The sequence below is a fragment of the Mytilus galloprovincialis genome, chromosome 6 (genome assembly GCF_965363235.1).
Source record: "Mytilus galloprovincialis chromosome 6, xbMytGall1.hap1.1, whole genome shotgun sequence".
In the NCBI taxonomy this organism is placed as follows: domain Eukaryota; kingdom Metazoa; phylum Mollusca; class Bivalvia; order Mytilida; family Mytilidae; genus Mytilus; species Mytilus galloprovincialis.
In genome coordinates this window covers 27,862,772-27,878,696 of record NC_134843.1, presented here as the reverse complement: position 1 = coordinate 27,878,696, position 15,925 = coordinate 27,862,772, and the positions used below count along the sequence as shown (strand labels likewise).

The 15,925-nt window shown below is 31.9% G+C and overlaps 1 long non-coding RNA gene across 1 annotated transcript; it reads left to right on the top strand.

Annotated features, from left to right (window-relative positions):
* Window positions 1-7,755: 7,755 nt before the first annotated feature.
* LOC143079307 (uncharacterized) lies at window positions 7,756-10,939 on the top strand. Its single transcript, XR_012979373.1, has 4 exons — window positions 7,756-7,820; window positions 8,348-8,366; window positions 8,981-9,054; window positions 10,328-10,939. It is a non-coding gene; the product is annotated as an uncharacterized LOC143079307 (long non-coding RNA).
* Window positions 10,940-15,925: the final 4,986 nt, after the last annotated feature.

Here is a 15,925-nt window from a genome sequence, read left to right as displayed (position 1 = left end):
TTAAGGTATGTATACTATAACGTTATCGTTTAAAATCACATGTACATATTGAACATATATCTGATCTACAAATCATAGAAGAAATATAATTAGATACTAGTAAAACAAAATAAAAGTTATAAAGAGCTTATTATTTAGTATATCATAATCGCGTTTCCTTTATCGGCGAATTGTCAGTGGCGTTAGATTAAAATCACTGGAAAAATAAAATTTTATACGAAGTTGATCAGATTTTAAATGAAAATTCCAAAAAGTTCTGCAAATACGCCTTACACAATACATTCCTTGTGGTAAAGGACAAAACACAGTTATTTGAATGATTCAACAATTTTATACACAGTTATTCCATAAAGTGAGTAACAGCTAGTATATAAAGGAACACACTAACAAATAAACAAATTAAACAACATATAAAATAAAATTACAACAACATTAAAATAGGAAAAAATGTTGTTGTACATCATCAATCTGTTGTATCACTTGCATGAGATAGGAACCTTTAAATGGAGCAACTATAATTGTTATTTCTATATCTTGTAGGGCTCCCATCGGCTAAATCGTAAGTTTTTATAAAATCGTACTCCTATGTATAGATGTCCGTGTTTAATAAAACATTTACTTACGATTCGTGCTCTCTCTTTTCGTGCCAGTCTTTTGCAATTTTTATTTATGAATATATATATTCCTTTCATTTTAATGCATTCCCAGTTTTTATAGGAGAATAGCTACGTACTTTATAATGGTACCGGGGGAGGGGGTAATAATTTATCCTGATTCTTTATTACTTTAGACAACAGAGAAAAAAAGCCACATCATAGTTAAATAGAAGTGAAAGACACATGTAAGACATTCAAAGTCGAAAATAAATTGATAACGCCATTGGTAAAAAAAGAGTCAACAGACAAAAAAAGTACATAAATACAACATAGAAAATTAAACACTGTATCACTCGAACCTCAGCAGAAAACCGCAGAATGGTAAGAAGACCATGCTGCAAATGTTGCAGCCGTAATAAATATAATACTAATCATGCAGTGTTTACAGATAATGTATATGTTAAATTTCCTCTTGTCGTAAAACTCACTTTGGGGTATCAGAATTGGGCGGCTTTATTATCATATCTAGTTACACTTGAATGTAAAATAACTGAAATGAATTCTGCTTATAGCACAATACGAAAGGGCGACCTCTAAGGTCATGCAGATAGTAGATATAATTTTGTAGATAGATTGATTTATTTATTCTGTTGCTTGGTCGTGTGGTTATAAAGCATTTGTTGCATTTATGTCAAAACTTAAACTAACTGATCCAAGGTAGTCTTACCAACAAAAGTTACATCATCAAAAGGTATTCCAATTCGAGAGTTATAGATGAATAAAAATCGTAATTAGTCATTTGCGTTCTGATTCATCAGACAAAATTGAATAATAATATGTTTACGACAGTAAAACTTTCGTGATTTCATTCATAAACACATTTCTGATCAACTCACTTATGATAGTTCCTCGTAATGAGCTGGAAAATAGGTTAAAACCTCATTTATTTTACGAGCTCTGATGTATTTCTGACTGGTAACGATTCCTCATGTTGTATAAAAAAATGAAAAAGACTTAGTCTTAGATGCATGATTTTATGTATTAGCTGCTAGTGGCTTTGAACTAGCTGTCAGAAACTGCGTGTACTCTAAGATCAATACTTAGTGTCTTTTGGTTTTTTGGATATCATAGTACGCGGCCACGTCCACTCTGTGTTTTTGTTAGATGTATTTATGTTTGTATTCATTTGATGAGTTAAGCCTTCCCAACTGATTTTTGTAGTTCGTTCTCATGTTGTAATGTACACCACAGTCCCATGTAAGGGGAGGGTTGGAATCCCACTAACATGTTTAACCCCGCCATATCGTGTATGTATATGGCTGTCCCAAGTCAGGATCCTGTAATTCAGTGGTCGTCGTTTGTTGATATGTTTCATATTTGTTATTCATTCATTGTTTGTACATAAGTTAGGCCGTTAGTTTAAATTGTTTTACAAATGTCATTTCGGGGGCTTTTATAGTTGAATATGCGATATCGGCTTTGCTCATTCTTGACGGCCGTATGGTGATCTATAGTTAATGTCTGGGTCATTTGGCTTCAGGTGGAGAGTTGTCTAATTGGCATCATACCATGTCTTCCTTTTCATATTTAGATAGAATAGGAGAATATAAAGTTAAACTATGCAATAAAAAGTGTTTGTACTAACATTTTCTAACGAGGCGCCTTGCCTATTTAATATCGAAAACATTGACACTGATTTGTAAAGTATTTAAAGATGATTTAGTTTTACAAATTGTGATTTGGATGGAGAGTTGTCTCATTGGCAGTGACGGGCACTCTTCCATTATCTAGTGTAAAGTTTGTATGACCATCATGTACATGTATATGTATATGCAAGAATTACAGCTAATTTCCTAATGCTTGTAGAGTAAAACTTTGGCTAGCTTGTTTGCTTTGTTTGTATAAATGTTAGCTCAAACATTGTAATTAAGATTGGCATCTGTAGACAATATAGGCATGCATTATTAAAGCAGTACATATTATATTTAAATTTGATTGCAAGTAATTCAATTAAAATTGTCAGTATACAAACAAAGCCAGCAAGCAAACCAAACTGAAAGTCTTACCCTACATGCATTAGAAAATTAGCTGTAAAGCTTTTGTTTGTCAGAATTTAGATTTGTCACAGTTATAGTATATGGATTCCTATGATAATAAAAAAAATCTTTTGTAGGAGAAAATAAAAATATATGCCTAAAATGGCAAATATCAGTTTAACTACATGCATGACATGTTTGGACATTTATATCTTAAATATTTTGGTAGCTTGCATTGGACATAATTTTTTTTTGAAAGTATACAATTGTAAACATACATGTACATGGTCAGGTTGACTATAGCTATCTACTGTAGTTCTGCTGCTGAATTCTGGTACATTATCTGTCATTTCATGGTCAGATATATGTGTCTCTTATCTCAAGTAGGGTTGCGGATCACCCTGGAAAAAATGTGTATATTTTAACTGACTTCCCTCTAGCTATTTTTAAACATGTATATCATTGCAGTTTGACATCAATCTTGTAAAGTTTTATAATTGTATACCTGGCATGAAGTTTCATAGAAGAACTCACAAATTAGAATCATGTACTGTCTCTGGTGGCCATATTTTTTTTTAATTTGGAATTGTATCATTTTCTGCCTAAATTTCATATTTTTTCTGACATGCAGTCTATATATATATTTATGTACAAAGATGTACTTAATACTCATAGGCGTATCCAGGAAAGGGGGGATTTGGTTGATTATGTGGGAAATCACTGAAGCATGACTGCAGAGCCCCTCCCCCCTTAGGTCAGTTTAAGGGCTTATGAAAAGTTCTGGATCCGCCACCTGATACATAAGAATAAAAGTGATTTGTAATACCCAACAGTAATTGAATTTCAATATCCACAAACTTGAAGTAGGTGTTTCAACATATACAGTACTACTAGCATATTAGAATTCCTTGAATTAAAAGTGCAGTGAATACATGTACATGTATACTTTTTGTATACTGCAGACAGTACTCAATTGTTGTTTACTTTTACAAGAGTTTCCTTGAAAACATAATTATATATGATCTTACCTGCACTATTTTAGAAACATCTAAAGATAATTCCTCACACTGAGCTTGTTTCAATAGATTTTTTCTGCACTTTGTACAAAGACCTGAATTTAAAAAAAAATAATATCATTGAAGTTGCCTCAACAAAATCATACATGCAAATATTGTCATAATTGTGTATTTTTGAAATGTACATGTAATCTGAGACTTCTAAACACATACCCTGGTACATATGTGTAAAAAAAATAGATGCACCAGTAATATTGTATGATATATAATTATTCTTTTAGACTTAATCAAGTTTATTAAGTTTTATAAGTGATTAAAAAGGCTAATATAAAATATGTCTGTTAAATGTAACATGCTGAAATAATTTTACTTCTTTTCATTGGTTTTTTTTCATAAGGCATTGTGACTTTATACTGAAGTAAATATAGTAAAAAATACTTTGGGGTAGATGGAAGGCAAGCTAAATGCATATACAGGATGAATACATATGATTTGTAATGATGATAAACAATGCATGAATAAAGACCTACTTTAGACATGGTAGGCATTGACACACTGAGACAGATTTTATAATTTGAAAGTTTACTCCAAATAAGTAACATATATGGTATTAGCAAATGGCTGTTGGTTGATAAAATTTGTATTTCTAGTAAAGAAAAAGGCTATTGTGTTGTCCGATCACAATTGTTTTGCTTAGGAGTGATGTCCAGTGCAATATCATGGCATATGGGACAACAATAAAAATCATTGTGATAGAAAGGAGGAACACAATGACAATTGTATGCTTAAAACATTAAAGATTGTATGCAAGTTTCATTGAATTTTGTTTTTCTAGGAATTTGCAGATAATAGAAAGTGTTATGCTGACCCCCTTTTTAATGGTCACCCCATGAAAACAATTACATAAATTTCGTACTTACCAGTTCCAACAGGTAAAACAATTCCAGTGTTGTTGAATATAGTTTTCACTTGAGGAGATGATATATATCTTTCTGTTTTGCAGTTCTGGCCTGAATGGTAACATACAACACTTGGTACACTGCAGAGTCTTTTCATACATCGTTTCTTGTATGCATTTCGAAATTCATGTACGTGTGAAGAACAAATGTTCTTAAACAATAAAAACCCAGTTCCTGGTGAAATACCACATGAAGTCAAAACATAGATTGATCCTCGGTATTGAAAGTGTCAATAGTAAACAGTTCAGATGAACATTCCAAATGGGGAAAATCTGGCAGGGAAGATTTAGAAAAATGACAAGTTTTGCACTCATTCAACCCTGCCATCATGCATGGCAAATCATCCAAGGGCTATACCACAGTTTTTAAATACTACATGATAATCATCATCAACAGTTTTCTCTGTAAAATTAATTTAACTGGATCTATCATCTGCTGGAACTTTGTTTATGTTTTCCCGCCTATTTGTACTTCTAACAGGAGAGTTCCAAAATTTTTAAAGGGAGACAACTCAAACATAATTTTAGAGCAAATTTGACAAAAAACAGGTTTTTTTAAAACCAGTTTTCTCGAAATGTCTTGATGATCCCATTTTTATTTTTTTACAGAAATAAAACCATATTTTTAGAGAACAATTTCATATAACTGATATAGGCAGATGCCCTCTGCTTTTTTAAATATACTTTCAAATTTCAAGATGGCAACATGACATATACTGATATAAATTGTCTTTATTCCTTCCATGCAGACAAATCTTTTGAAAATCTTATTACTTTTTTCATTCAATATGCAAGGCAATTTAATAGGAAAAAAATATGTGCCTTAAATTTTTTCCCAAAAACAGAAAATAAATTTTTTATTGTACCTGTACTTTTCAGGTACGCACATATATAATGATTGGTAGCCATAGCAACAAAACATAAACAGAAAAAAATAATAAAAAAAAGGTGATTTAATGGTTCATGAATTATTCCTGCAAATTTTTACACAGTTTGCTGTTACACCCTGGCATGGGTTTTTTGGTGGTTACATAGAACTGGTCTTAAATATTGCTAGTATGTATAGGTTAATTAATATGAAATTCAAGCTAAAATTAATTTATTATGAAATTTACTTTAATTACAATATGTATACAATTGCCACTTCGCTATGACGTTATCATATTGGTAAGTGTATTTGTATACTGTTTTTAATTATGGAATTGAGAATCGGCATTATTTCTGACTTCCCTAGATTCAACAGTTTAAATGCATTTCTAACTAGTATACATAAACCGTCAGGATTCATCTAAATGTGTTTAACTCGTAGTACTCCTTTTTAGCTCACCTGGCCCAAAGGGCCTAGTGAGCTTTTCCCATCACTTGGCGTCCGTCGTCCGTCGTCCGTCGTCGTTAACTTTTACAAAAATCTTCTTCTCTGAAACTACTGGGCCAAATTAAACCAAACTTGGCCACAATCATCATTGGGGTACTTAGTTTTAAAAATATGTCCGGTGACCCGGCTTACCAACCAAGATGGCTGCCATGGCTATAAATAGAACATAGGGGTTAAATGTAGATTTTGGCTTATATCTCTGAAACCAAGGCGTTTAGAGCAAATCTGACAGGAAGCAAAATTGTTTATCAGGTAAATATCTATCTGACCTGCAATTTAATTTTCAGATGGATCGGAGAACCCGTTGTTGGGTTGAGGACCCTACATTGGTAATTTTAAGGAAATTTTGCCGTTTTTGGTTATTATTTTCATTATTATTGTAGATAGAGATAAACTGTAAACAGCAATAATGTTCAGCAAAGTAAGATCTACAAATAAGTCAACATGATTCAAATTGTCAGTTGACCCCTTAAGCAGTTATTGCTCTTTATAGTCGATTTTTAATTTTTTTTTGTAAATTTATGTTTTGTTAATTATCTTTTACAAAAATCTTCTCCTCTGAAACTACTAGGACACATTAGCCAAAATTGTCCACAATTATCATTATGGTAAAATGTGTCCGATGACCCTGCCCGAGAACCAAGATGGCCGACATGGCTTAAAATAGTACATTGGGTAAAATGCAGTTTTGGGCTCATATCTCTGAAACTTAAGCCTTTATAGCAAATCTGCTGTGAATACAATTCTTCATTAGGTCAAAATCTGTCTGCTCTGAAATTTTCAGACCAATCGGGCAACTAGTTGTTGGGTTGCTGCCCCTGAATTGGTAATTTTAAGAAAATTTTGCAGCTTTTGGTTATTATCTTGAATATAATTATAGATAGAGGTAAACTGTAAACAGCAATAATGTAAAGGAAAGTAAGAGCTACAAATAACTCAACATGACCAAAGTGGTCAATTGACCCCTTAAGATGTTATTGCCCTTTATAATCTATTTTTAACAATTTTTGGTAAATTTTTTACAAAAATCTCCTGAAACTGCTACGACAAATTTAACCAAACTTGTCCTCAATCATCATTAGGGTATCTAATTTTAAAAAATGTGTCTGATGACCCTACACATGCCCGCGGACCAAGATGGCTGACATGGCTAAAAATAGTACATAGGGTAAAATGCAGTTTTTGGCTCATATCTCTTAAAGCATTTAGAGCAAAGCTGCTTGACTAAAATTCTTCATTAGGTCAGGATCTATCTGCTCTGAAATTTTCAGACCAATCAGGCAACTTGTTGTTGGGTTGCTGCCTCTGAATTGGTAATTTTAAGAAAATTTTGCAGCTTTTGGTTAATATCTTGAATATTATTATATAAAGAGATAAACTGTAAACAGCAATAATGTTAAGGAAAGTAAGAGCCACAAATAAGTCAACATGACCAAAGTAGTCAATTGACCCCTTAAGGAGTTTTTGCTTTTATAGTTAATTTTAATTTTCAGAAATTTTGTAAAATTTTGTAAATTTTTTTCAAAATATTTTCCACTGTCACTTCTGGGCCAAGTTCATTATGTTTAGAGATAATTGTTAGCAGCAATATTGTTCAGTAAAGTAAGATCTACAAACGCATCACGAACACCAAAACCCAATTTTGTCATGAATCCTACTGTGTCCTTTGCTTAATATGCACATAGACCAAAGTGAGCGACACAGGCTCTTTAGAGCCTCTAGTTTATTATATTTTAATATAGAATAAAATGAAATGACTTTGAACATATTTCAGAACCAGTAAATCACTTGGAACAAAAGACGCTGTTGCAGTATATGATGATTTAGATAATCATAAAGGTTTGTAATAAAATAGTATTGTAGAACACATTACACACATATCTGAGCAAATTATTGTAGAAGTATAGAAGTTAAGTATACTTTAATTGAGTTGCAGTGTTAGAAACATTGAGGTAAACAAACAACAACACCAACAGATATCAGAAAAACGGAATATTGGATTCGAAGTAACTTATTGTTGCTTACTTTAACCATATAGATGTATTATCCATTGATTCTCATAAATTCCTTAGCATGATACATATGTATAAATAGATACCAAAAAAATATGAAATGTCTTGATATATCAGGGTAGTATTTATGCATTCTTTTTGCTATTATTCATCTTACTAATTATTAAAAAAAGATAATAAGATTTAAGACACGTTACAAACAACATCAAGCTGTCCGTTGGCTGTTGTACCTCTATATTACTAGTAACTGCTTTAAATACTAGTTGAAAACAAATCATATTTTTGTTAAACAAATTGCATGCTATTTTTTTTTTTAATTCTAACTATCACAATAGCTATTGGTATATCTTGTAGGTCTTCCATCGTCTAAACCGTAAGTATTTATATGGATAACCAATGCGTATGTGTAACTGTGTATCCTTTAAATTTTCTGTGTTTATACAGGAACAAAAATATGGAGATATTTGGGTACAGTTTAAATGTGCTTTTTTTCTATATGATTGTTTTGTATTAGGTGGACAGTAGTATTAAACTACGGTTAATGTTGAGGTTATTATTGTTGATCTCTTATGAAAAGCAATTAAACATTGGCAAATGACGCTTGAGAGATTGAAAATTGTCTTTAATTAACATCAAATCGACATAAACATACCTTGCCCCAAAAAGTTAGTATAATCATTAGTGTAAGATAAACTCCTGCAACTACAGCGTCATTATAAACTTGATACTGAATGGTTATACTAAAGAAAACTTTTCTGCTGTATCAATGGAAGGTTTTTGTTGAGATAAATGTATTATGAAGTACTTTCAACTTCTGCTGCAAAACCAACTCTCTGTACCAGTAACAGAGCATTCAACACAAACACTGTCTAATTAAATAAAAATGCAAAAAAAAGAAACGACTGTGTTTGAAAGACTTAATAGAATTTCTCAGAGAAAAAATATGTTTTATTTGTAATTATATTGCTGTTGTATTATTTGTTTTAGTTCAGTAAACCATTATGAACCATTAGGCACTCAAGATAAACCAAATGATTATGAGGAATTAGAAAATCCGAAAGGTACAAATCTAATATAATTCATAAGAAAGACAGATAATGTTAGATGTTAAAATTTAAAAAAACAATAAGTTATATTTCTGTAATGAAAAGTTTGTAACGGTAAATTCAACTTAAAGAAAGGTCTTTTCATTCAAAGTTTTAAGCATGTTTTATGTACGAATAAAAGACATCAGTTACACATTTGGTACTGTTAATGATTTTTTTTGTCGCATAAGCTTAAATGCCAAACACCATTGCTTACAAAGAAATGCAGTCATATTCCTTTTAGCATAGTCAAAGCCACCTATATTCAGTTAAAGGTAAAGTAAAAAAAAATTATTCAAAGTGCCAAATTCCTGATATTTAAGGTACTTATGTTGCGACCATTGACGTGGCCCATAGTTGCATATTTTGCTTCATTGCGCCCCTATGCTCATATACCCTAATGCAATCGTCTTGCAGTCTAAATTTGGGGTCAAGGAACAGTAAATGGGCAATGTCAAAGATTTTGGTTTAATTTTGCATGCAACTTTGGCTCGTTGAAATATAACTATTTGATTGTTCCAAATATTACGGAGTGATATTTTTCAAAATAGGTGAATATTTGTATAGAAAGCACATAATACGAACGAAAAACGTTCTTAGATTTTCCTCAAAAACTATATGCTGAAGGTACATGAATTTCCATTATGATGATGTATAATAACCATGGGGTCACCGACTTTGTTTTTATAGTATTTACCAATCCGTTATCTAGTTGGTAGTAAAAAATGTGAATAATCGACGTTTAGCGGCCTATAAGATTTATTTCGACGTTTTGTGGCATTTTTGAAACTAGAACAGTATTTTCAATCATATATACCCACGATTATTTACATCATAAAAAGAAAATTCATGTACCAACAACAAATAGTATTTTAAGAAAAAACTATGAAGTAGAAATTTGAGATTTAATGAATTTAAGAAAAAATTAAGAACTTAAGATGTTTCGCTCATTTTATGTGCTTTCTTTACAAATATTAACCTAGTTTGAAAGAATTTAAGTACAAAATGTATATCAGGCAAAATTATTTTTTTTAAATATACAAATCATTATGATTTAAGTACCAATACGTATACTGTAATGTATTAATTATCACAACATATCAGAAAGAACAAATCTAAAATCTCCTCTCTGATGAAATGTTACTGTGTAGTAATATTTATATTGCAATGGACTTAAAAGTCTTCCTTAATGAAAATGATAAAAACATAAAAGTTATTCGTAATTTCATTGAATTATTTTGTCTTTCAGGACAAACAGAAAAAGTGTATGTCAATGAAGCATTCTGAATAAAATGTCAATACAAAATTTTGTAAAAGAAACTATGCAATTAAATGAGGAAAAGAGATATTTTCTCGGTGCTTATTGGTCGTTGATGTCGACAGCTGAACTGTGCGATTTTTTTTTTTGTCCAACAAACTTATTATCCGATTCTATATACTATGATATAATTATTGCTTGATATTATTTTTAATTATGTTTAGCGGGTTAATAGAAAAGTGAAAACAGGAAATGGGAACAGTAAATTTTAAGCTTTGAACACTGTCATGCATTTTACTACTTTATTATAAGCTCACCTGGCACAAAGGGCCAAATGAGCTTTTTTCATCCCTTGGCGTCCGATGTCCGTTATCCGTCGTCCGTTAACTTTTATAAAAATCTACTGAAACTACAAGGCCAAATTTACCCAAACTAGACCACAATCATCACTAGGGTATCTTGTTTAAAAAATGTGTTCGATGACCCCGCCCGCTAACCAAGATGGCCGACATGGCTAAAAATAGAACATATGCGTAAAATGTAGTTTTTGGCTTATATCTCTGAAACCAAAGCATTTAGAGCAAATCTGACATGGGGTAAATATGTTAAGGATGTTTGCTCCTCCATTTTTTGACTTTTGCCAGATTTTCGGAATCCTCTGGTTTTATCCATGTATTGTCATCAAAAAAGTTTGCCCACTTACCCCTACTTTTCTTTTTATAATTTTATTACATAAAGTTTAAAAAGCCATATTTCAAAATTTTATGAAATTCTTGTTATTTTTTCATAGTGTTAAAAACAAATAAGGTGCCAATGTTAATTATATGGAAAATCTAGAGAGAATAATTTCCCGCCAAATTTTCAATGGCTTATATCTCTAAAACGAGCACACGGACCCTACATTTTTTTCTACTTTTTTAGTTTCATTATTTACATACTATCAATTCATAATAGTCTGTTAAAAAGCTTGTTATTTTTTAACAGAGTAGCGAACATCCTTTTAATCAGGCCAAGATCTGTCTGTCCTGATTTTTTTTCTAATGAATCAGACAACAAGTTGTTGGGTTGCTGCCCCATAATTGGTAATTTTAAGGAAAAGTTGCAGTTTTGGGTTATTATCTTGAATATTATTATATATAGATATAAACTGTAAACAGCAATAATGTTCTGCAAAGTAAGGTCTACAAATAAGTCAAACATGACCAAAATTATCAGTTGACCCTACAAAGAGTTATTGCCCTTTATAGTAAAATTTTAACAATTTTATGTAATTTTTTGTAATCTTTTACAAAAATCTTCTCCTCTGAAACTACTTAGACAAATTTAACCAATCTTGGCCACGATCATGTGTAGGGTATCTAGTTTGAAAAATATGTCCGATGACCCCGCCCGCTTACGAAGATGACCGAAATGGCTAAAAATAGAACATAGGAATAAAATACAGTTTTTGGCTCATAACTCTAAAACCAAAGCATTTAGAGCAAATCTGACAGTCAAATTGTTCATTTGGTGACGATCTATCTGCCCTTAAAATTTTCAGACAAATCAATCACCCGTTTATTGGATTGCTACGCCTGAATTGGGAATTGTTAGAAAATTTGGCATTTTTGGTTATTATCTTTAATATTATTATAGATAGAGATAGACTGTAAACAGCAATAATGTACAGCAAAGTAAGATCTAACTAGAGGCTCTAAAGAGCCTGTGTCGCTCACCTTGGTCTATGTGAATATTAAACAATGGACACAGATGGATTCATGACAAAATTGTGTTTTGGTGATGGTGATGTGTTTGTAGATCTTACTTTACTAAACATTCTTGCTGCTTACAATTATCTCTATCTATAACAGTACTTTCTGTGGAAAATGTTATTGAAAATCTTCAAATTTTAAGAAAATTGTTAAAAATTGACTATGAAGGGCAATAACTCCTTAGGGGGTCAATTGACTATTTTGGTCATACTGACTTATTTTTAGTTCTTACTTTGCTGTACATTATTGCTGTTTACAGTTTATCTCTATCTATAATAATATTCAAGATAATAACCAAAAAACAGCAAAATTTCCTCAAAATTACCAATTTAGGGGCAGCAACCTAACAAACGATTATCCGATTCATCTGAAATTCCAGGGCAGATAGATCGTGACCTGATCAACAATTTTACTTCCTGTCAGATTTGCTCTTAATGCTTTGGTTTTTGAGTTATAAGCCAAAAACTGCATTTTACCCCCATGTTCTATTTTTAGCCATGGCGACCATCTTGGTTTGTTGGTCGAGTTACTGGACACATTTTTTTAACTAAATATCCAAATGATGATTATGGCCAAGTTTGGTTAAATTTGGCCCAGTAGTTTCAGAGAAGATTTTTCTAAAAGATTACTATGATTTACGAAAAATGGTTAAAAATTGACTATAAAGGGCAATAACTCCTAAAGTGGTCAACTGACCATTTTGGTCATGTTGACTTATTTGTAGATCTTACTTTGCTGAACATTATTGCTGTTTACAGTTTATCTCTATCTATAATAATATTCAAGATAATAACCAAAAACAGCAAAATTTCCTTAAAATTACCATTTCAGGGGCAGCAACCCAACAACGAATTGTCCGATTCATCTGAAAATTTCAGGGCAGGTAGATCTTGACCTGATGAACAATATTACTGCAATCAGATTTGCTCTAAATGCTTTGGTTTTTGAGTTATAAGCCAAAAACTGCATTTTACCCCTATGTTCTATTTTTAGCCATGGCGGCCATCTTGGTTGGTTGGGCGGGTCACCGGACACATTTTTTAAACTAGATACCCCAATGATGATTATGGCCAAGTTTGGTTAAATTTGGCCCAGTAGTTTCAGAGGAGAAGATTTTTCTGAAAGATTACTAAGATTTACGAACAATGGTTAAAAATTGACTATAAAGGGCAATAACTCCTAAAGTGGTCAACTGACCATTTTGGTTATGGTGACTTATTTGTAGATCTTACTTTGCTGAACATTATTGCTGTTTACAGTTTATCTCTATCTATAATAATATTCAAGATAATAACCAAAAACAGCAAAATTTCCTTAAAATTACCATTTCAGGGGCAGCAACCCAACAACGAAATGTCCGATTCATCTGAAAATTTCAGGGCAGATAGATCTTGACCTGATGAACAATATTATTCATGTCAGATTTGCTCTAAATGCTTTGGTTTTTGAGTTATAAGCCAAAAACTGCATTTTATCCCTATGTTCTATTTTTAGCCATGGCGGCCATCTTGGTTGGTTGGCCGGGTCACCGGACACATTTTTTAAACTAGATACCCCAATGATGATTGTGGCCAAGTTTGGTTAAATTTGGCCCAGTAGTTTTAGAGGAGAAGATTTTTGTAAAAGTTAACGCAGGACGACGACGACGGACGACGACGACGACGACGACGGACGACGACGGACGCCGGACGCCAAGTGATGAGAAAAGCTCACTTGGCCCTTTGGGCCAGGTGAGCTAAAAATAAGTGAACATGACTTAACTGGTCTATTGACCCCCTAAGGAGTTATTGCCCTTTGACGGCTTTATAAACAATATTTAACAATTTTCGTAAATTTTGCAAATTTCCTTTAAACAACTGGGCCAAGTTCATTATGGATAGAGATAATTGTAAGCAGCAATAATGTTCAGTAAATTAAGATCTAAAAACTCATCACAATCACCAAAACATGCACATAGACCAAGGTCAGCGAAACGGACTTTTTAGAGCCTCTAGTTTAAAGACATTTATCTATTCAAGTTTTTATAGTGTAGCTTTTGTAGATATATTAATAAAAATGTCATACACTTGTTTTTTTTTTTTTAGAACATTCAATTTTCGACAATAAAATATGAACAAATGCAAATAAAAGAGGGACGAAAGATACCAAAGGGACAGTCAAACACATAAATCTAAAACAAACTGACAACGCCATGGCTAAAAAATGAAAAAGACAAACAGAAAAACCATTATTTCATGACAAAATATTGTATAAAATTATATTAAAGGGTAACCAGAAAACTTTTTTTACTATAAAACGATGTAATATAAGAGAGTTGCGAAAGATACCAGATGGACCTTCAAACACATAGATTGAAAATATTATTTATAATTGTGTTTCCATTGTTGTAATATAAGGTAGACTTGTAACATATGTCATATCAGAGCCCTTTGTAGCTGACTATGCGGTATAGCTTTTGCTCATTGTTGAAGGCCATACGGTGACCTATAGTGAATGTATTTGTCATTTGGTTTCTTATGGAGAGTTGTCTCATTGGCATTCATACCACATCTTCTTTTTTATATAGACTGTTGGGTTCCCCCCTTTTTTTTTCTTTCTCGGAGCATTTCATTTGTTACTATACGGTACGGGTTTGAATTATTTTATGTAAATGTGACCTGTAAATAGTATAAAGCATATTTCTTTTGTTTAATCTTTCAGCGATACATGTGTCATATACAGTACATCTTTTATATTGTAATTAACAAAAACGTGGATAAAGAAATAGGTAATAACCACTACGACCATCAACATCATTAATAGTCTTCTTATTTCGAGCAGACGTCATATTTGTAAAAGTACAAGACTTATCCATATCATATGTTGAAACCGTTAATATTGATAGTATTGATATGGTATCGATGATCAACTTAACACATCACTTGACATATCCAGGTGTTGATATCGAAGTAAAAAACATGACAAACTAGAAGTCGACCCGACATGATATCGATGATGACTTAAGATTATATCAAATAAAGTTTTTCAATTTTGGTAAATTCGGTAAATTCGGTAAGATCATATTTATTAGTATACAATGTTATCAATTGATCAATCAAGTACAACTGTTTATTAAGTTGGCTGTTACTTTTGACAGCCAAATTTCATTTTGTTAAATGTTAACAGTTAGTTTTTGAACTCCAATCCATAGTTCTTCATCGAAAATCATACCACATCTACTAGAAATCCGTTGATTCTGAACTAATTCATCCTGTTAGTTAGAAAACAAGGTTTGTTTACTTGTTGAAACTTTTTTCTAAATAGTTGTTAATATCTTGGAGTTCTTTTATACCAGAACTGTGTGTTACGTGTCTGATTGTTGTTTGTATTGCCGACAAGCTGACTTCAACACATATTTGCATTGTAAATTTATATTTCCCCACTTTCTCAGATCAGGACAACAATTTAGTCTTCACTTATTAAGCCGAGCCGCTTTTTTCTGAATATAAATGTCCTTAGTTGTAGTTGTCTGTCACTACATATTTCTGTTTCGATCATGATGTTGACATACATAATTTTAAATGCTGTTTTTTTCAATTTGAAATATTTCCATTTTGTTATGTCGGTATTAGTGTTGTTTATTGTGGGAGGCTATAGTGTGACCTATTAAAGTTTATTCTCTCGTTCGTTTTATGTTTGTTGGAAATTTGTCTCAATTGAAATCACACTACATCTCCTCAAAAATGTTTGTCTTTAGGTATGTTAGATAAATACAAGAGTGGACATAAATCATCGAAAAACAAGATTAAAAGTAACTACATGTATTGCCTCTGCTGTAATACTGTTCAAGTATTCAATA